Source organism: Hirundo rustica, chromosome 7 (assembly GCF_015227805.2).
Source record: "Hirundo rustica isolate bHirRus1 chromosome 7, bHirRus1.pri.v3, whole genome shotgun sequence".
Lineage (NCBI taxonomy): Eukaryota > Metazoa > Chordata > Aves > Passeriformes > Hirundinidae > Hirundo > Hirundo rustica.
The window spans coordinates 30,472,100-30,493,448 of NC_053456.1; the positions used below are offsets into that span (position 1 = coordinate 30,472,100).

A 21,349-nucleotide genomic window follows, 5' to 3' on the forward strand; every position below is an offset into this window, starting at 1 on the left:
ACGCAGCGCCCGGCGGGGGCGGCACCGGCAGCGGCAGCGCCCCCCCGCGGCCGGAGCGCGCCGGGGCCGCCGGCCGCCCGCGCCGCCCCCGCGGGAATTGCGCGGCTCCAACTTCCCGCCGGCCGTGCCTCGGAAACACGGCCCGAGAAACGGGCGGAGGGGCGCCGCCCGCCCGGCCGCACCGCCCCGGGGCAGAGCAGGGGGCGGAAAGGGCCGGCCCGGGGTGCGACGCGCAGCCGTGCAGAAGCCCGGGCGAAAGTACCGAGTACCAATTCAAGCGAGGACAAATGAGAGCGTGTGATTGTTTTACTGATGGGGAATTGGTTAAACTATGAGTTTTGAAGTAAGTCGTGTTTCGGTGATAAGTTAAGTAATAAATAATAAATTAAGTAACTCATATTTAGTGCAGATAACAGCAGAAAAAAAGCATTACATGTGTGGAAAAAATCAGAGAGTGAGGGGAAAAAAGCTTCAATAAAATACGCTTGTCTTGTAGGCAACGTCCAGCTCTGCCTAGAGCTGGGAATACCTGTCACACAGGGTTTCCTTTCCTTTTTCCCGGCCGCCTAATCCACACCTCGGCTCCCTTGCACATCGTGGCTGTTTGTCAGAGCAGGAAGCAGAGTCCTGACCTGGCTCCTTGGTAAACACCTCCGAACAAAACTGAATTTCTCTTTCAGCTTCTCCAATAGAAGGCTGAGGCTTTGTGGCATCTATGTCAAACCGCTGTCACCAGAACTACATAAAAACGTCTGAAAATTAATATATGATCTAGGAACGAAGTTTTAAAAAGTTCTAAGGATGCAGGACCGCATTCCGGAGTTGCGGAAACGCAAGCACCCTTTCATTCATTTCCTACCACGCAAGCTCCCCAAACCCGCATTCCTGCACGGGAATTGCCCTGTTTCCCGGTGAGCTGTGAGCCCGGGTCGCGTTCGGCCCGCCGGCAGCGGGGCGCTGTGTGTCGCTGGCGCTGCCCACGCAGGCACGGCAGGCACGGGTGGGCGGCTGGCGGGAGCTCGGCTGCGCTGCACGCCCTGACCCAGAGCAGCACGCTGCTCTCCAGCATCGGCGCTTGCCCAACCCGGCCATCACCCCGCGGGTGAAGCTGACTGCACGGAAGGGATGTGGCCTGAGGAAAAATACCTGCTGCCTGGAGGAGCAAGCAGCGCCTGCCCCTGGAGCCCCCGTGCAAAGCAGAGTGTGGGTCACCCCAGCTTTTCCCCAAAACTGGAGTGACTGGGGCTGTCTCCTCGTCTTTGGGGTGTGATCCAGTATCCCAACAGAGCAGATGAGGAGGCAGAGGCAGCTTTTCTCCCTGGCATGCTGTGGTTCCCATGAGAAAACTCCATTGCACATTGCCCAGCAAAACCACAAAAATGTTCACAGCACTGCCTCCTCTCCACCCACTCAAAATGTTTTTGCATACGCCTCTAGGCACTACAATCATGGTAATTAAAGCTGTAAAATATTATTAGTATCACACTTGCATAGACTTTTTGTCCTAAATGCTTTATATACCATGCAACAGAAATTCAGCCCCTCCCATGGAAAAAAAGGAGTGGGAACAATGCACATCAAGGTGGAAACCCAAATTTTAACCAGTGGTGCCCAACACAATTCCCTACTCCCACAAGAAGCTCCTGGGACATCGCTGAAGTCCACCCAGGACAATGCTGTGCTGGGACTCGGGCAGGGACACTGCATGCCTGGGACTGTGAGTGTGCATCCAAGGGAAAGAGAGACTAACAACACTGCTCCAGGAGCATTCCAATGGATTTGTGGAGATCCTCACACCACTCAGCTGTGCTTCCAGGGGCTGCTAGTGAGTGAGGTGTAACTCAGCCCTGCCCTGGGCTATTGAATATATCAAGGCAGGTATAGGAAAGGGTTGAACAGACTGTAGTCTCCCCTCTAGTGTGTCCTTAGGAACAGGAACAGCAGCATATCTGCTCCAGTCTGGCATCTCACTCTGGGGAAGAGGAATAGGACAAATGTGTTCTGCTGTCTCCCTTCACCAGCAGATCTGAGATTGCTGGGCAAAAAGCCAGTGGCAGCCAACAAATTGAGATTTCCCCAGCAAAAAGCAGGGAAGTGTTTCTTAAGTGTTTTATAGCAGTGTCCTATCATTAACATTCAAACACTTTCCTGTCAAGGTACTGTTTCTGCTTACATCCCAGAGAGGACACACAGGCTCTGAGTCTGCTCCTTCTCCCACGTGTCCTGACATCTGGAGGTAAAAGTGTCCTTCAGATGTTGCCATGCACAAATGGGAAGGGAGGAGTGGATAGAGTTCTGTTAATTTTATAGCTGTGAAGCGATTTGCTCCCTTGAGACCTCCAAATATCAAGGAAGGGTTCTTCTGCAGCACAGGCAGATTTCCAGGAGACGTGTTCTGCCATTCCTCAAGGACTCCCCACAGCCAGTGCTGCCCAAGCAGCCCTGCCCCAGCGGGCTCGGCCGGGGCAGAACATGCCCTGCTATGGAACTTTTGCAAGGCTGAGCTGAGCAGGGTGGGGAGGTGGAAGGGTTAGGGTGGGGGAAGCCAGAGATGTGCCGTCACCTCCAGGGAGCGGGGAGCGCCTCCGCAGAAGCAGCTCCGTCCTTCCCTGCCCAGCACACAGACCTGGCTGGTGCAGTCTGACACTCTGATAAAAGGAAAAAGAGATTGGAATCACACATGGCACAGGGACACTTTCATACTATACAGAACAAGTCTGCAGATGATCCGTTCTCTATTTCCTCAGACTCCCCAAATTGCGAGATTGACGAGGAATCTGAGTAGGGTAAAGGGAAAAAAAAAAAATCAGCAGTGAGCAATTATATTCAAGGAGACAAGACAGTAAGTCAGAGCCAGAGGCAACTCCAAGGCTGCCAACACAGCAGCTGGTATTGCAGAACATCTCTGTGGTCGGTCCCCAACCTCCCTGACTGCCACTGGAGGAGCGGAGGGGTGCTGGAGCAGAGGAGCAGAGTGCAGGGGCGTAGGTGCAACCTCGCCCCAGTTTGCCTCCTCCTAGCAGGTCACAGCTGCTGGCTGGGGCACAACACACACACAAGTACTGCTGAAAATGCATGTTGAAACATATTTCTCAGGGAGGCTATTAGTACCTGTGAAGAAAACACTGGAGTTGTTTGCTGTTAATAGAGAAGAATGCATTGCATAAAAGACAAATTTCATGAGCTGTCATTGTCACTGAGGGGGCTGCAGGGTCTAGGGGCTGTACCGTGTAGCTGGGGACAGAGACAGCTGCATTCCCTTTGTAGCTCTCCTTTGCTGACATTGGGCAAGTTGTTTCACCTTGCAGCACCTCAGTTTCCCCATCTGGATATTAGGATAATGATTTGACTGCTTCCTCAGTGAAGCAATGCTAGATCTGCTGATGAAGAGGGTCAGAGACAAGTATTATTGTTTAGCATCATAAATATTCATATCCTTGTGCAATGGGCAGGACTTGCTGAACAGACAACAGCCCTTGTTAGAGATCAGAAAGTTTACAGTCTCTAATACACTGCACCTATAAATTCACCCAGTGCAACAAAGAACAAATATGGAGTTGCATGTATTTTTGGCAGCTACACCATCTGACTGAATGCATGGTTGGGAAAAGAGTTTTGAAAAAGAGTTAGCATGCTTGGAGCATATAAATCAGACAGTGGCTTCAAATTAAAATAGAGTACCACAGACACACAGAAGGGCTGTGCAGGATCAGGTGGATCAGAGCTGCCAGGAACAAAAACAAAAGCTTGATAGGATTGGTAAAACTTGATAGGATGGTGAAAACTAGGAGAATAGGGTCAGGGCTGAGCAGCAGAGGAAATTATCAACATAGCAAGTGATATCTTTCTATTGATTTTCAAATGAATAGATTTCATGGCCAGGAGCAACTGTTTAAAATCGTAAATCATCATAATCTCACCTCTTGTACCCTGGAGATCAAAGAATTTAATCTAGTCATTTGAATTACATTAATCCTATGTAAATAAAACAGTGCACTAATTATACTCAGTTGGAAGACAGAGATGCATCACAAAGACCTATGTGAGCATACAGTTAATAAAAAAAAGACTTTGCTAAAACTTAGCCTTTAATCTTCATCAAAACAGACACAAAGCTGGAAATTACTCCATTTTAGGGTTATGCCTGTGTGATGTTTTGCTTATGCCCATTTCAGCAGCTTGGGAAACACAGGTCCTGCTGCTGTTCTCCCTGGAGGCACAGATCCCAATGCTTCCACAGCCGGAGGCAGGGCAGGGCTGCACAGCAGGCAGTTCATGGCCACTCTGGCACTGCTTGTCTGGCCCCCAAACCCCACAGCATTTCTTGCAGGGACCAGAAGGTGCTGGCATGCACTGTACTTCAGTGTCACCTGAGCTCTTGGGAAGCAGAGCTGGGAAATGTGCTGGAACAGGGAGCTCCAGAACTGAACATCTTCACAGGTTCAGCCTGTGTCTGACAAAGAGCTTCATCTGAAAAGCAAAGGGAGGAGAAGGAAGAAAAACTCCTCAGAGGTCAAAATATACTATTCCAATGCTTTCAAAATAGCCACACAGGGCTGAAGTTTTTGCTTTGAAATGGCCTGGTTTTGATTATAAAAACACTCATATATAAAAAAATATTTAAAAAATACAACGCTGGGGAAAAAATTGCTTTTGAGAGCTCAGCGTGCTGAGTATTGTGGTGATGCTGGAATCATCATTTTGGCTCAGACTCATTGATTTGGTCAAACAAAAATTACAAACAGAAACACAGTAATAGTGCTTTGTGACAATTTGACTTCTGTGCCTTTCAGCCATAAATCCAAAAAGGCAATTATTTGCCCAGTCCTAATGAAGATCAAGTGGGAGGAAAAAAAAAAAAAAGAGAGAATATCCACTGCCTGTGAGCACACACCTAGTGGTAGTTTTGCTGGGATGAAACTTGTAAGAGACCTCTAAGAAATGACCAGATGGCATCAAAGGACTCACCATCGTCCCCGTGTGCTCACCATGCTGCTGACTGCCACCCGTCCCTCTCCAGTCCCATCCCACATCCCAAGCAAAGCAATCCAGCCTCCACACAAGCAAGCAAGGTGCCAGTGAAGGCTACAAACCCCAAAACTCTGTTGTGCAACAAGGGGAGCGTAAAGCCACCCCTGAGCCCCCAGGTATTGCCAAGGCATCCCCCAGGACCTTCCTTCAGGGCAAAACTGGTTTATTATTTAATTGTTGGTCCGTATAACCAGCGAAAGCCGGCAGCAGGAGGGGATGCCGGGAGCCGGCGGCTCCAGCGTGAGCGACAGCGCACACGGCTCTGCATCTCCAGAGTGGGAGTTTGGCCTTGCAGCCAGGCACTCAGATCTCATCAGGAGCCCAAGGGGGTTTGCAGTTTGGGACTTTAATCTTTTCATCTGGCTCTCTTCTGGTGCTCGTGGGCGTGGAGTGCGCAGCGGTGGGTGAACCCTCCCGGTGCCTCTCCCTCACTTGCTGCACCCCATGCGGTGGATCCATGTTTAGGACAAGAAATGAAAACCAAGACTGTGAGGTGGCAATAAGCCAAGGCATCACCCCAGGGAAAGGGCTTTCAGCACATAGGGTGACAAGGCAGCACAATTTTCCTGGAGACGAAGCAAGTCAAGGACAGCAAACAGAGGTCTCCATTATGTGAAGGTGGGGACATGAGTACCAGACAATAACCAAAAAATTGTAACCTGGAAATAAAAATGCATAAGTGCAAATGGGGGTGTGTGCTTGCAGCTGGGACCAGGTAGCTGTCAGGGCCCTCTGAAATTTCTCCGCCCACTCCCAGAGCAACATTCTAAACTCCTCACAGACAAGCCCGGTGCATGCTTGCTCTGCAGCTCAGTATAAGCCTCTCGCCAGTGACATTTAGAGAGCAAAATCTTGACATTGCAGAGGTCAGGAAGTCATTCACCACTTATTTTGCCATAGCTAAGCAGACATCTGAATCCATGCTGAAGGCTCTTTAAAAAGTAAGCCGGCTTTCAAACATACCATGCACTTGTATATACAGACCCAGGTACCTAAATGTGAGATGCCTGAGTTTAAATACCCTGTGCCTCAATTTATCCATCTCTCACTGGTGGCTGAGGGTTGTTCACATCACAGCATTTTAGGAAGCCAAGCACTGACAAAGAAGCCCAAAGTCTACAGGTGAAAGCCTGCAGGAGAGGGGAGCAATGACTACCCTCCTTTTCCAAGTAAGGAGAAGGCTTCTGCGCCTTCCAGCTCCTCTCTTGGCAGTGAGCTGTGTGTAGGCAGTGGTCATAATCAGGAAGTGCCTCCTCCAATTTACAGCTGGTGGTACCACCTGTGCCTCTCCAATTCCAGCCAAAACAACCACCTCCTCAAACCCACTTACAAAGAAGGGCAGAGGATCCAGCTATGACAGCTCAGAGGGAAAAGCAAAGCTTGGGTTTAAGTGCTGACATTTTCCCTGGATGTGTACCACTGCTTACCAGCGTTTTCTTTCTTCTTGTAAAACACAACTACAGTGCCTGCTGAGAGAAGGTGGTCTCACCATACAATAGCAGCAAGCAACTGATAAGTGATAGGGTAGACACGGGACAACAAGAGAAGGGGAGGACATTCAAATTTTGCTGGGTCAATGAGCAACCAACGCGCGTGCCTGCGTGGCAGCTGGAATGGAAGAAAGTGGAGTCATTACTCATCATTTCAAGTCTGTCAAAGATTTAGTTTCTGGAAGAAAAATAGCGGGTTAGTGACTGCTGGGGAGGCAGGGAACATTTCTGTACAACTGAGACAACGCTGTGTATTTGGGATGTGTATGTATGTGCACATGCCTCATTGGTATTATCCTTCTGTCTCCAGCGCTGGTTTTTGATTGCCAGGTCCTTCCTGGCCTTTCACCTCATCGCAGTCGAAGCCATCTCCCTACCGGTGCAGCATCTCAAGAACCAGTTCTGGATTAGCACTCACTGCTTTAATCCACTCCAGACCTTAAATGGAGCACTTTTACTTGGGAAATTGGAAACTCGAGGAGATTTTAAATAACAGAACTCTGTCAGAATTACACCTCTGGTCAGCCAAAACTAATACCAGAAAGGGAAGTCTCACTGTTCCCATCAATGGAATTAACAGCAGGGCTTCCCAGACTTCCATGGATGAGATAGTCTGGACAAAAAGAATGGAGGCCACTACCTTATGAGCTGGCATTCATTCTGGGGGGCTTAATTTTTCTAAATACGCGTCCCATCTAAATATGTGGAATATGCCGTGTTCCTGCTCTGGTCCCACTCACAAAACTTCATTTGACTTCTCTGAAGTGCACAGGGCCAAGAGGCACTTATTTTCAGATTTACTGAATGCCTGCATTTCCAGTTAATCTGGAGCTGTGGGTGCCAAAACCTCAAGAGAGTCACTTACCCTCATTGCAAATATCATCTCAGCCTCTCTATTGCCACTGGAAGAGTAATAACCTTTTGAGAAGACTTAAGAGCACTGTAAAAGCTATATACAGAAAAAAAACCCCAAGAAGATCAGAATGAAAGCCAACAGCTTCTGACATCAGATAAAACACTTCCTTTCAGTGTCTTTCTTCTCCTTTTGATTAGCTATTTCTTTTCATTTACATCCCATAGCCTCAAAGAGTTATTTTTGAATGATCATGTTTGCTGCAGATTTCCTGTAGAGGCCCAACCATCTACTCATCTCTGAGAAAGTACCCTGCTGCTGCTTGGTCCTACAATTGCTTTCATATGAATCTCAGGAAGGCAGGTTCTCATCTCCCATTTAGATTTTTTTTTTTTTTTTTAATGAATGATGAAAGCAGAAACAATTGAGCCATACAGCTCCCTAAAGCTTTTGATGTTCAGCTTCCCCAGTCCAGCACCATGGTGATAGACCAGCACAGGGAACATCCACTGCACAACAACAAAGAAAACTGCACTTTGCATTTTAGAAAAGGTGCTCTTCACATGGCAAAACATCTGTCCAGACCTATAAAGCAGGCAGTTTGCTGTCTTTTAAGGCAGTCCTGACACAATGCCTACAACTCATCCTCCTTGGAAAAGGGGGAATGTTATTTTTTCTGCAAAACTGTATCCCTTCATCAAAACCCCAGTACAGGCCATGCCTTGAAGAGTTGGACTTGATGACCCTTGTCATCAAGGGCCCCTTCCAGCTCAGACAATTCCATGATTCTCTAACTGATTCCCTCCACCTGTCCCTGCTGAATTCACACATTCACCCCCAATCTCCTGAAACTGGGGTTGTCTTGTCACTGCGATCCGGCACCAAGGGGTTCTGACCAATGCTTGGGATATCCTGGTGCTACTGACACATAAACAAACCATGAATTTTCTTCCTCCAATCCACCAAGACATGTGTGATCACCTCAGATCCTTGCATCAAAGCAACACCCCCTGGGACGGCTGGAAGCACACAACACACACCACCAGCTCCAACAGCTGTCACCAGTCCCACCAGTGGTCACTTCCATGGGATCTAGAGTAAGGAGTTCCACTGCTTTTTCCTGTAGCTGCTTCCTTGAGGCAGACCAGCAAATTTTGCATTTTCTGACATATAGCCTAAGTGGTGGTGCCTTAGAGAGTACCAGTGACAGCTGGATGAAGGGAAGCAAAGACTAACCTTGTGATCTGTCAGAAAGTGACTGCTGGCCAACACAGACATGTGAGACCTGGGGTTTAGCAACAAGCAAGCAAAACCCAAGCCTGCAGCTTTGCTTTCCTCTGTGCAAGTCTGACATCACTGAGAAAGGTCACATACAAGTAAAACCCCACTTACAAATACGCTGAAATACACGCACAACAGAAACCCTTCCAAAGGGTTTGCTGAGAAAACAAAGCAGAAAAGACATGGTCACCTTTGAATATTGTGTGGATGGCTGCAAAGTTGACTCAAATAGACTCCAATAATCGCTTTATAGGCCTTTCTCTTTCCAAAATTCACTGCAATCTTTTCAAAGACAGAACAGGCTGGTTAAGGTGCTGATCCATCCCAAGGTGATGAATACTGTCAGGGCTGGGAGCTTCATTTCATACCTAACATTTCCTGTAATGAAACTGGCTAAACTTTGACATGCAAAATTTCAATCCAAATAATTAGGCTGAGTTACCTTGAGTTGATGCATCTCCTTACCTGTTTTGAGAAGTCTTGTATCACCATCCTCACTACAGAAGACATTAAAATTGCTCACTACGCCCACTACCTTCAGGAGCAGGGGTAAGTAGGTCTGGTGTTACCCAGAAGAAACAGAGAGCTGGAGATCTTACATGATCAAGTGCTTTTGACAACAGATGAATTTTTTTGGTAATGAGCAATTTTGCTCATTCTGTAAGCCTTTCCTACACTGAGATTTATTTTTAGCCCTGGCAAGACCTAGCTCATTAACATACACAATAGATTTTACACTAAATTAGTATCACTGTTCATTACAGACGTGTGGAATTCTGCATCCTTCCAAAAGTAGGATAGGTTTAATTTTACCTGTTTCAAGGCTGTTACTGACCCTTCACATGTACTGCTAGAGGGAAGATAAGATGGCAGATCCTACACCGTGCTGGGAATAAGGAAGAAGCTGAATGCCCAAAGGTTGCTGCTGCATTTCTCTTTTCCATTGTCTCTTCTCCAGTGGGAACTGTTGAGAGAGAGGATGAACTGACTGTGGGAAAGGCAAAAATGTGTGAAAAAAGGGAACCTGAAAAAAAGTAGCAACGAGAGGTCATTAGAAATCTCTTGAACAGTGAGAATGTTTGAGGTTTGTTGAGAAGCAGAACTATTCATCTCTGTGCCACATGCAAAGTTGCTGAACTATACTATTTTCCCTCAGCTAAACACCATACAGATTTCAATCATGTAAGCAATTAAAAATAATTGTTTTTCCTCTGCTGTTTTTTTTCCCCCCACAAAGTACTGACAAAAATGGCACATGTTTCTCCTCTTATTTGAATTTACTTTATTTGTGCCAAAATTAATTTCTGACCTCTAATATGTGCTCAAAAAAATGGTGACTGAAATAGAAAGCAAGACTTTCCATCTGATTAAATGTTTTTATGGTTTATGGTCACACAAGACCCACTGCCTAGTGCTTTCCTGCAATTCCTTCTCAGCATTTAGAAATTCCTGATCAACAAGGAACACATCTGGGAAACCCAACTACAGCATTTCAGGGAAAAGAAACTAAAAGGAGAAGGAATTCAGAAGTGACAGTGACATAAGAAATAAACATGGGGAAAAAAGTTGGAAGGTCAGCCTAGCACTTACCCACAGATCCCAGCAGTAGTTCCAGGCAGGATTTATTCTAGTAATAAAAATACCTGGGGGATACAGGTATCCTAACATGACAGAAGAGCTGACACTGGTAGAGCTGAGTTATATAAACACCATGACACCTTCTCCCTGCCTGCCTGGATCTCTCTGGGCACAGAGCAGGTTCTGTGGGATCACAAATGGGCAATTTTGTTAGCAGAAGACTTGGGAGCAGATGAAAGCCTGGGTCCACCATCCCCCACCATACCTGCCAGAGAAGCTGAGCTGGTACAGGGTGGGGAAATTAACTGTGCTAGATAAAGGAGTGGTTTAAAAATCTCCTTTTGCCTGGAGCACTGAAGAAACCAAGAGAAGGAATAGCAGCTCTGCAAGGGATGCAGCTGCATGCCACTCCTTTTTGAGGATGAGCTGCGATACTCCGCTCTTGCCTCTTGAATTCTTCCCCAGGGAATTAGAAGCTGGAGGAAAATTAGGGGGGTTTATTCATTTATTTTTGCCAACCCATTGTGCAGCATTCTTTATCTATGATCTAATAACTCTTCTAGCATTCGTAACTTCTGTGATTTCAACCAGAGGAAAAATGCGATAGGATTTTGCATGACTCACGGGTCTTGTGAAATGCTTTAAAGCAACTCATCTTTCAAGCTTTTTACCCTGATTGAAGCAGGGTAAAAACCCAAATTCTCTAAAATGCTCTGCTCACCAAGTTTCTGCAAAGCATGCTGATTTTTAAAGGTGATTTTTCTTTTGAATATACAAACTATTCTGAAAAATTTGACAAATATCTACCTGATTAAGCCCACAAAGGTGTGCGTGCTTCTACATTCTTGGGTACATTCCTACATACCTGCTCAGAGCTTCAGGCTTTTATCTTTTTTTTTTTTTTTTCCTCCTTTATAATCAAGGCCAAAATTTCAATTGGCAAAGCAGATCTGCAGATTGAGGTTTGCTAAGCCAATGGGAACTATTACCTGAAGCTTGCATAGAGTTACACTGCTCTCAGCTCTGCTGCCACTCTCAGTTTCTGGGGCCAGATTGAGTTGTGCGAATCCACTCAGGGCCACCAGAAATCTGATTGCCAAAGATCCCTCAGCTTTGTTTCTAGTGATTTCCCTTTCCACTGAGCTCTGATGTACCTGCATCCCTTCTCCTGCTCCCTTACCTCACTGGAGCTTATGACAGAAAGGCAAGTCATTGCCTGGAGCTCCTCGAGAAGCAAAGCACAGCTGCAAGCTCCTCATGACTTTCCATCTGCATTTTTGTGGCACAGCAGCAATGCTCTGTGCATCACAGGCACTGAGCCCGACTGCTGTTGGCTTCCAAAACCCACTACACCCTCCCAAGTTGTGTGTCCTCTTCTTTGATCTTTCCATCCATCCCATTGGTCACAAGAACAGGAGCTTTCAGCTTTCTAGTTTTCAAATGCCTGCATTGTTCAAGGCATTGCCGACCTCAGCCAAGGGCTTGGCAGCTTTCCCCGGACAGAGAGGCACTGTGGGGAGGGGGTGGACTCGGGAGGCAGCAGGAGAGAGCAGAGGCATGTCCCTGAAAGTTGTCCTTCAGTGCAACTTAGGAAAAGGAAAGCTGTGACCAACACAGAGTGACAGACTGCGAACAGCGACGGCTGAAAACCCTGACCTTTCCCACGGTGGGGAGGGTTGTGCTGCTGTTCCAAGTAACTCCTCTTACAAGGCTTACTAATAACAATTAGGACTAGTAATAATAATGGTTCATGCAACAAATTTGAGGTTCTGACTATCATTCAGCAGGGAGTGAAACACATCACAACTGTCTCTTTTAGAAGTGCTGGGAAAACTTAAAACTTGTCATAGTTAAGAATTAAAGTACTAGGCAGATGTGACATTTAATATTTGAACTGCCATCAGACAGGAAATTGCACTTTAAGTTGCATTGTTATCCAAGTTAATAATAATAATAAAAGAAATAAAGGGGAAAAAAAAAAAAAAAAAAAAAAAAAAAAAAAAAAAAAAAAAAAAAAAGAGACAAATGGAACAGTAAGCTCTGTGTGCTGTAGCCCCTGACACCCAAGAGTGGTTCCTGTTCCACAGCATCCCTTTGGAGTCAGCCCTGTGGCTGGAGATGTGAGCAGGCTTCACGTGAGCCTCCTGTACAACTGCATGAAACACACTGCAAGTTTCCAGGCCACACTGTAAACCAAAGAAAAATGATGACACTTTCCAAAACAAATGAAAGTCATCCCTTCTTTTATTTTCCCTAAATGCTTGTCTCTGAACTGTCTTGCTGCCTTTGTCTTGACCTGTCAATGCTGGAAAGGCTGTGGCACAACAGTGGCAAGCTGTGTGGACTGTGTTCTGGCAGAGTTGGATGGAGCAGGAAAGAAGTTAAAGGGGAAAAAGTTTCACGTTTTGGTAGACAGCGACAAGTATTTCCTATAATAAGGAAACAGGATTTGACAGAATTTTTTGTGTTTTAAGCTTTTTATGCCTCTCTTAATAAAAACTAAGCTCCTTTTCTCCTCCTGCCACAGTGCATCATGCCTCAGATAAAATCCTTTTGAAGAACAACATGCACACACAGTATAATCTGACATTATTCCAGTGCTACAGGGAACATCTTGAACATAATTGCACCACATGGAAGTTGACTTGCTATGAGAAAAACACACAAAAAAGCTTTCAAAACAAATCTGTAAACACATTTATGCTCCCAATAGCCATGATAAATCCAATTAAACAGCCAGGATTCGTGTTACAAACTGTCACTAAAGGAGTTAATGCTGTTTCTGTGGCAGGGAATATACCATCTCTAAGCAAGAAATCCCAGTTCCAAACTGCCTGAGGGTCATGATTTTATAGTCAACCCTCACTTGAGAGGACCAATAGCCAAACTAAGACCTTTTATGCCCAGCTCACTCTTATCCCATCCATGCTGGCACTGCATTGCCTGACTCTCACTCTGCCTAGTCCCAGCATCACCTTCTCTCTGTGCCATTTAGGGCCTTCAGGATCTCCACTTGTCTCTAATACAAAAAAGGTCCTTCAGATCCACCTGCCATGCCCCACGCAATACCAGTCTGACATTCTGCTCCCAATACACTGAAAACATACAGCTGAAACCACTGGGGAGGAGTTATTTCAGCCTGAAACAAGAATTTCTTTCCTGCAAACACCAGTAGGCACAAAGACTGGGAAGGGCATGGTGTTTTGTGGCATCAGGGAACAAGAGACCCTGACTGAAGAACACCTGCTTCTGAGGAACATCAAACAATCCACAGCGAGGTTTCCGCTGGCTACCTGTTAGCCACGCTGGAAATATAAATCCTACAAAATCAGTAACGGCACAGTACCTGTAACACCATTGCTTTGCATCAAAATGATTTAAATCTCATCAATGTTTCTCGTGAGGGAGCAAATTCCATTTAGGAGGGCTCAGAGCAAGAGCAGCAGCAGCTGGTCTGGTTCCCCACTGAAAGCTGGTCTCAGCTGCAGCACAACAATGGAAACCCAGAGTGCTGTGTTCCACAACAGTGGATGTTCCAGTGTGGAACATCTCAGCACTCGGCCCCACTGCTGGGCATCCTAATCACACATTAGCCCCATAAGTAAGACTTCAAAGCTCAACAGCTAATTATCCTTCAAATAAAGGGAGTCAGTGCACCCAAACGTGTTCCACCTTTCTGCTGGAAGGGGCTGAGGAACATCCCAGCCATTGCTTCCCCAGATTCCCTGTTCCTGTTTTTTTTTAAGGTCTGTGCACAGGATGGGTCACCTCTCCACAACCTTCCCATTTTCCTTCTTCAAAGGTTTGAAGACTCCATTTTCAGTGGATGTAGCAATGATCTCTCGCAGGGCTGTGGTGCTGTGACTCACAGCAAAAGAAACTAATATAGCACCTGGCTTGGATGCACAGCTGGAAGCAAAATCAACAACAGGGAATATCTGCAGAGCAATATATGCCTACAGAATATTGGACAACGATTTTGAGCACCGCAAGTTTTGGCCACTTAGAGATGTTTTGGAAGTTTCTTAAGCATTCTCAGCAAGTGGCAATTCTCTGTCTTAAGGCATCCTGTGGCCACACACGATCAGCTTAGTCAACATGGGTGTTTCGGGCTGGAAGATGCTGTTGCTGACGACAGGCAGTGTGGATTGGAAGGGCAGGAGCAGCGCTGTGCCACAGGCAGTGGCCACCTGCCTGTGGAGTAGGATGTCTCTCCCCTGGCCTAATGCCAGCAGACGCTGCTTTGTCCCCACTGTCTTTGAACACAAGCACAGATATTTTTATCCCTGTCCTTTCTACATGTGGATACCTGGGAAAGCCAGCATCGTATCTCCCTACAAGGATTATAGACACTTAGATAACAACAAATGAAGAAATGGACGAGCGTTAGCTGCGTGATTCCAGCCTGCTGAATTTATTTGGGTATACAAGCTGCTGAAGCCACACCTGCCTGGCTCAGACACCATCTGAATGTTTGCAGAGCTGCTGGACACCTTGAGCAATAATAATGAGGTCCAAGGGCTTCATGAGTATTTCCAGGTGTGTCTAAGTTGTTTCTGACCTCTTCAGACTGTAGCCTGTTTGCTTTATGGAGCTGGCAGGATGCCCTGGTGTGTTTGGTATTGGAACTCCTTTGAAGCAGGGAACGGTGTTTGCAAGCTCACCAGGTCTCTGGCATGTCTCCACACAAAGGAAGCTTGCTCAGAGCTGAGAAGTGCCAAAGGTCCAAGTCAGCTGGCAAATAACACCTGCCTAGGGATGCTTTCCTTTGGACATACAGTTCTGGGAACAGACTTCAAGTTTAATGACACAGAAGAAAAGCTCTTGTTTCCAGACCGTGCTGTTTTTGAAATTAACAGCTTAAAAAGTTTTTTTTCCAGAAGTGAAAGAAAAAATCCAAGCCAGAAGTTCAGTCTCCTGTTAACTTTAACCTTTTGACATAAATATGGACAGACAGACATATTTTATATCCTTTTGCATTCATATCCATATTAGAGAACTGGAAAGGCCAGAGGAATGCTGTGCAGTTAGAAAAGTTGGCAGTGCATGGAAAAGGAGTTTTGACTTTCAACCTGGAGTCACTCTTATGCCTGCATCTCTTGTGCATTTTCAGCATTATATACATAGATAATCCAGCAACCTAATCCAGGCACCTGTGCCTCAGAGGATCCTGGTACTGATGCCACCACCTTTGGCAGATTTATAACGACATTGAACGTGGCTCCACATCCAGAGGAAATCGGAGCATGAGACAAGGCTGGTCATGAGTAGATGGTAGGATGCACAGGGACCAGCCCAGATCACCCCTCACTTTCAGAAGGTGGTCTCACTCCACGCTGGGGTAAACTGGACAGAAGATAAACTGTCTCAGCAGAAGTGATCTTCCCCAGTCCCGAACAGCCAAGAAGTTACAGGTCTCACTGACACTCTGCCCTGCAAATGGCATGAACTGGGCTCTCCCACTCTTTCACACTCTGGAGATGTGCCCTGCAGTCAGGAGAAGCCAGATTTTCATACAGGCTCAGCACCAGAGGAATCCCACTGACTCCAACAGAATCAGAGCAGTAGGACACAGAGAGAGAGAGAGGTGCAAAGCTGTAAAGCTCCTGGACAAGTCCTACTGCAAAGGCATTTGGCATGCACCTATGTTGCATTTGGCATCAGATCAGAAAACTAAACCCTGCTAGTACTTTCAAGAGAAAGCCTCTCTCCTCACATTGCCACACTATTTTTTTAAGTTATCCTTTCTTATCCTGTCAGAATAGATGCCAGAGCTGGAAATACTCACTTTGTGAATAGGATGAATCAGGGAAAAGTGCTTCTTTTCTTCTTTGACTTTCTTGAAGATTCTCTGGCCACCGTCAGAGGCAGGAGCCCAGGCTTGTTCAACCTTTCCTCTGAGTCAGCATAGCAAGTCTTTACCTTCACTTGCTGGCTGGCACGAAAGGAGAAGAAAAGCATTTGTACTCTGCTGCAGTCACTGTCACAAAAATCCTGTTGTTGTCAGCAAGAGCTAATACGGATGTCAGGAGAGGCTGAAATGACTCCATCGGGGAATATTTGTAAAGATCTATTTGGGGCACATCCTGCATTTCTCAAGTACCTACAGGAATGGCTGTGACTAGCAGGGGTAAAATGACTGTACATCCTATCCTGGCTCTCCCTGCCTAGATGTCCATAACTCCACCAAGTACCCTCTCTTACTGGAATTTTACAAAAAGATAGCCCTTTAAACAAATTACCTAGTTTTAGAGAAAGACATTGGAAAGCTGCCTGTGAGTAATGTACAATGTAAATCCATTAATCAGGCAAAGCTACTGGCATATCTCTACCTAAACATTCCATAGCACTTTCTTCTTCGTCTCTCCCATGTTTATATTCAAACAGAACAAATGCAGCAGTCAAAAAATTCTGAGCTGGTGACGAAAAACAAAAGTCATTAAGCAGCCTGTTCAGAAGTGTAATGACAGAGGACTGCATCTGAAAGCAGGAAAAGTAGGAATTTAAAAGGGCCAGGCATCCTGGGAAGGGAGGGGAAGAATGCCAAGCTGGCGTGCTCTGCTGGCAACAGGAATTTTGCACCGGTGGATTCCATGTGGGTGCAGGCGTACGGCGGTGCGTCCCTAAGGAACAGCAAGCTGTGAAACCATCAACAGCCCAACCCTGGCCAGACAGGCTGTGAGAGAGCAAGGAGGTATTTTTGGTAGGTTGGAGGTGCCTGGTGGTGGCCGTGCCGATGGCCACCTGCCTGAGCTGGACCTGGCAGAGCCCACACGTCGAAGGAAATAGGAAGCAGCAAGACACTCAAAAACTTAACGGGTCAAAGAGCAGTGGAGAGCCACAGGTAGCCTTTGTGTCATACCCAAGAGCTGGAAAACATCATCAGAACCTTCTTAATAGAAAACAGCCTCCTTTGATCTAAAAGGGCTTGACAGGCTCCTTTGACAATAAAGAGATTAATCCTGAAGGTAGCTGAGCACACCTTGAGGCTAAAATTTAATTTCAGGAAATGCTGAAAAGAGAATAATTCTTTTCACGTTTGTTTAACAGTACTAGCAATTCATTCTTCCAAGAGTGCTTTGTCAAATCCCAGGACAATTACTAAAGGCTACTGTATAAACGTGGAAAGGAGAAACAACAGTCAGTATAAAGATAAATCTGGAAGGCACAAGACAGACAGACATGCACTTATCCACAACTAAAACATTGCTCCCATGGCCTCCTCACAAAACCATACCACCTCCTGTGGTTTCTCATAGCAAACACAGGGGGTTGACTTCTTGTTAATTCTCTTTCCTTCCCAGGCTCTCAAAGTTTGTTCTTAAATGAAATACAGAATGATGTTTTGAAGTTCATGACAATGGGCAAGCCCTCTTTCTCCACAGGAGGGATGCAGCAATAAAACTGGTCCTGCCAGGTGCTGACCTGCCTGTCGGTATGGCGTGAGGACTGTTCAGCTGCAGTGAAGCCCAGGTGTCTGAGACTCATCAGGATGTCAGCATCAGTGGTAGGATCACCAATGATCACAAACCACCTGGAATCAAAAGGAAACAACAGATTTAGGTAACAAAGCTAAACCATGCATCTACCAGTGGCCTAAGAGCCAAAAGTGCTAATTTCTGAGTCAGCACATGCTGGTCACATGCTCTCTTCTGGCATCTCCATCCACCAGCCTAGTTTAGCCCTCATGTTGCTTTCCAGAGGGAATGTCCCTTCCCACCACACTGGCACAGACACAGGCTCACTCACAGCAACACCCCCATCTGCCCTCCCATGCCCAGCAAAGCCTCCCTTAGGAGAACAGACTCTGTTCTGGGTTTTATGGGTAAGCAATGACCCACCAAAAGTGTGTTTTCTCTTGGGACCTCTCCCCATGGAAAAATCCATGTAAGGCATTCGTGCTGCACAGCAGCACAGGGCAGTCTCACAGCTGCTCTTAGGCTGCATCAGTGCTCCTTTACAGAGATAACAAGATCCCTTATGTTTGTAAGCAGGAGTTCAGAGCCTCTTGAAAAATGAAGCCTATAACTTAATCAGAGCAGATTTAACATCACAGATAAGAGCTTGTGGTCAAAAGAACCCCAACCGCTTCTCTATTGCAGATTCAAAGCAAAGAAGGAATCCAGTCAGATTTGTATCACTGCTTCCTTGCTCTATAAATAGCTGCAACTGCCATTCTAAAAATAAACCAGATAAATATTTAAGGCCCACTGCCACTTAACTTACTGTTGTGCTTACATACTGCTTGCTGTTGTGTAAATCAGGAGAAGTATCAATGAGATCCATAAATTTGCACCACAATACTTTGCTGAAGTGAGAGGGAAGAACTGTTTTTCCAGAGATTACAGACAAGTTCTCCCATGAACACTTCACCATCAGCTTTCCTTCCTCCTGACCTACAGATCCCTTTGACAGCCATGGGAAAACGAGCATAGGGGGAAATGCCAAAAGCTGCTACAGTCCTTTTGCCTAATCCATAAGATGGACAAATAATTTTTTTTAAGGGGTACCTCTGTCCTATTTAATTTTTAAGTTTAGCCTGAACAAGGACTGCAAAAGATACCTGCTCCCTAGAGCAGTTTAGGAGAAAGTACTCTGCTGGAATTTTCTGTCTAGCTTGTCAAATAAAACAGCGATTACCATAAAACTACTGTAAAAATAAGCAGCTATACTTTTCTTTTGTAGATAATTTGTATGTCCCCAAAATAACTCAGTATTTTGCCCATGAAATACTTCAGACTAATGCACTTCTGAAAAAAAAAAAAAAAAGCTGAAGATGAACAAAATGGTCTCAAATAGCTCTTCCATCTAATTTTATCTCAAAGACACCATTTTACATCAAATAAAAAGACAACATAATGTACCTGATAATGAATTGCATTATTTGTGAGGGCACTTGCAGACCACAAATTATTTGTATTACTGGCATAAACATTCAACAGAATGCACCAAAACATGTGAAACTATTTAAAGGAAAATAGAGTAGTTCTCCATCCTGAATAAACCAAGGGGAGAAAACCAACCCAACCAGACCAAAGCCAACCCAAACTGCGCTTGAGCACGCATAGATATTGTGCTATTCTGATTACACGGGAAAACTGCAGACATAAAGGTTGCCTGTTTTGCTATTTTTCCTTATTTTTCCAGGAAACCAAATATTAAGTACCTGGCTTACAAACCTCCAGCAGTTGATCCCACTTCCTTTGACGTTCACCTCCTACGAATGACACAATCCAACACCCACATACCTGCTCTAAGAAATCAAGAATGCTGTTTCTTCAACAAACCCCTATGCACTTGAGGCCAGCCAAAGAAAGATGAAACACCCTGGAACCCTGCAAACAAATTATACCCACTGCTGACGTAAGGAGAGGGAAGGGAGGGCAAAGGGGACAAAAGAAAAATTAAATAAACCAGAGGAAGCATCCTTAGTCATCCAGAGCAATGTGTTGAGATTTAAACAGCACACCTGGAGATTGAAAGCCTCTATTAGTTCTAGCTAGAAAGTAAAGAGCAGGCTGCAAGTGGGCAATGAGCATCACCTTGCAGGGTGGGAATGGGACTCAAGTGCCTTCTGCTCAGCCTGGCCTTGCAGGTGCTGCAGGGATGAGGAGCTGCCTCCCACAGCGTGAGAGCCCAAGGCAGGCAGGGCTTTGTGGGGCACAGAGGAGCTCGCTCCCTCCCCACCAGTGCCTTACAGAGCTGCTGCCTATTCCTACTGCACAGGCCAAATAAATCATCAGCAGGGAGCACCTGGGGCCTTTGTGGTAAACCATGGATTCGGCAGCATCGAGAGGATTTGGTATCCCATCTAACACTGCAGCCAGCTTTTCCACAGCTAGATGAGGGCATTGTGGATGATGTTGAGTGTTTCAGGGGTCAGAGTGTACAGGGTGGCAGGCCTCCAAAAGCCTGGGAGGAAAACACATGCTGTGGACATGGCTCTGCACTGCTCCTCTTCCTCCTTCCCTGTTTACTAAAGTGGCAATTTGTCGTGCATGGAGCTTGAGAGCTCTGCATGCTGCATCCCAGGAATGTCACCCATCACTGGCACCAACAGCATTGCTGCTTGCCACAGCCACGTCTTCCCTTGAGTGCTCCCAGCCAAAAAATTGGTTCTCACTCAATTTTGCACAGCTGTAAAGACCTGGGAAGGGCAGAGCTGACCTGCACCTGTAAGTGACCACCCCCTTCTCCCCTCTTCTGAATTACATTTGTGAGCAAACAGGTAAAAATACCGCCTTTAAGCTCAGAACCCCGGCTTTGGCGTAAGCACCGCCACCATTTAGAAAATCCGACAAACAAACAGGAAGCAAGGAAAATTCTGCATAATTACTCAGAGCCACCCTGAAAGGAGGGCCGTTACCAAAACCACTGAGTCTCTTTTATTGAGGATTTCTTACCGCAGTAGAATGCTGCCTAATAGCTGCTATATCCTGCTTGAGCGAGTATATTCTCCTCGGAAATCAAGCAAAGGTTTGTAATAGTTTTTGACAGAGTGTGGTCCCCTAAAGCTACATTTTCTGTCTGATTCATGCTGACTAACTGTAACCCTACGACAGTTATCGAAAGTTAATTAGCGGTGAAGTGCTAAGAGCTCTAAAAATGAAAATACAAGCGAGAACAGAATGCAGAGTGTCTCCCTTCCCAGAAAAATTAGTGTCAAGAAGGTTAACTTCACTGAAAAAAAAAAAAATATTGCAAGTTGAAAATGTGAGAGGGATTCCTCTAATAACTTGGCTGTGATGGTCCCTTGTGTAGACACACAGCTGAGAGGTAACATATTCCTAAGGGTTTATCAGGGACCCAGGGAACAAACCCCAGTATTTCTGTCTTTATTAAGTTTGCTAGAGGAAGTGCCTGGAAAGTTACATAGAGACAACACCCAAGTTACATAAAGACAAAGATATAAATCAATCGCTGCTTCCTTTGGGGACTCAAGTTTGTCAGATGTTGCACATGCTATCAAATCCCAACTATTTTTCCCCTTATCCTTCACTTCCTCAGTATTTGCAAGGAAAAATCCACAGTTAGATGTGAGCCCAACCAGCACCAAGCAGGCGTAGGAGGTGAGGCGAGGAGAGCCACAGCCCTGCACCACCCACTCCCTGCAGAT

General features: G+C 46.0%; 1 long non-coding RNA gene across 2 annotated transcripts; it reads right to left on the bottom strand.

Moving 5' to 3' along the window:
- Window positions 1–4,070: 4,070 nt before the first annotated feature.
- Window positions 4,071–19,913, bottom strand: LOC120755088 (uncharacterized). Of its 2 annotated transcripts, XR_009208033.1 has the most exons (5): window positions 19,776–19,913; window positions 17,659–17,767; window positions 16,022–16,168; window positions 9,469–9,619; window positions 4,071–4,470 (listed from the first exon to the last, which is right to left on the bottom strand). It is a non-coding gene; the product is annotated as an uncharacterized LOC120755088 (long non-coding RNA). The 2 variants fall into 2 exon arrangements; XR_009208034.1 differs by lacking the exons at window positions 4,071–4,470; window positions 9,469–9,619 and adding an exon at window positions 12,975–15,720.
- Between the last annotated feature and the right edge of the window lie 1,436 nt (window positions 19,914–21,349).